This window comes from Pinus tabuliformis, chromosome 2_2 (assembly GCF_031772625.1).
Source record: "Pinus tabuliformis cultivar Carrire ecotype Pingquan chromosome 2_2, CPIR1, whole genome shotgun sequence".
Taxonomy (NCBI): domain Eukaryota; kingdom Viridiplantae; phylum Streptophyta; class Pinopsida; order Pinales; family Pinaceae; genus Pinus; species Pinus tabuliformis.
In genome coordinates, this window is record NC_142300.1 from 172,136,532 (window position 1) to 172,137,636 (window position 1,105).

General features: G+C 37.6%; 1 long non-coding RNA gene across 1 annotated transcript; it reads left to right on the forward strand.

Annotated features, from left to right (window-relative positions):
- Window positions 1-207: 207 nt before the first annotated feature.
- On the forward strand, window positions 208-905 carry LOC149191970 (uncharacterized). Its single transcript, XR_016254854.1, has 2 exons — window positions 208-438; window positions 538-905. It is a non-coding gene; the product is annotated as an uncharacterized LOC149191970 (long non-coding RNA).
- The last annotated feature ends 200 nt before the right edge of the window (window positions 906-1,105 follow it).

Consider the following 1,105-nt stretch of genomic DNA (forward strand, 5'->3'; position numbering starts at 1 on the left):
TAAGTCTAGTTCTGCATATAAATTGTATTGATAAAGTTGGATTGTTCTCGAAACTCTGAGACACACATCTAGGTGGGCACAATTCCCTTCCACCACTTGGTAGTTTTCCTGTGATGGAACCTTATGGTGCTTCTTCGACAATCATGATTCGCCGAGGTAGGGTTATGGAAACTACCTGTGGGGTTGCTACTGGTGGAATTCATTCACTCCCTGTCTCGGAACAGAACATTGCTCTACAATTTTTCCTTTGTGCAACTGGTTCTTCAAGACAAGAAGGGTGTCATACCACTACATCTTTGTTGTTTTGTAGCAGTTAACCTCTCCTTTTCTCTCAGTCGTCTAGGAAATATGTATTTATTTATGGAAGAAATCCCTCGATTTCTCTTCCTCGGTGACTGTTCTCAACAAATGGATTTCTTCCCTCCACATGAAACTCAGGTAAGCTCTCACTGGCTTGTTTGAGTTATTTGATGAATTGTTTCCTTTAATTTACCTCAATGGATTAAACCCTAACAGGGTAGTTACTTCTTATTACAGGTGGAGCAACAGGGTTACAGGGCGACTTCTAAAGGAATCAGTTCAAAGGGTTTACCTAGTCTCATTTTTCCTTCACTCGTAGGTTGGCAATTGAACGAAACCCTAGTTTATTTATATGTTTTGGTGTGCCTTGCCTGCTCTCTGAGAATTCTGGGTTCTCTGAAGGTTGTGTATGAAACCATCAAGTGGGATTCCTCTAATTGTGTAATGTTTTCAAGTGTTGGATACCCTCAGCCTTATATTGTTGTTTATTGAACTTTTTTCAAGTCTCAGGCCCTCAGCCCTTCTCTAGCTATGACAATAAAAAGAATTTGTGTATTCTTTGGTTGTTTTGGTTATAAGATGCAAACTAGAATTTTTCTCTGTTTTAGGTAACTCCAGAATGATACTTAGGAATATTTTATAAATTTCACAACAATTAACTCTATAACTCGTCCTTTTACAATTATTTAAAATAATTATTTACCATTTAGGGTGCATTACAGGTTGTGTTTTAAATTCAATTGACATACCCTTGTCGAGGGTCTATTCACACTCTTTTAGTTTTATTTAACTAACTATGGTTGCG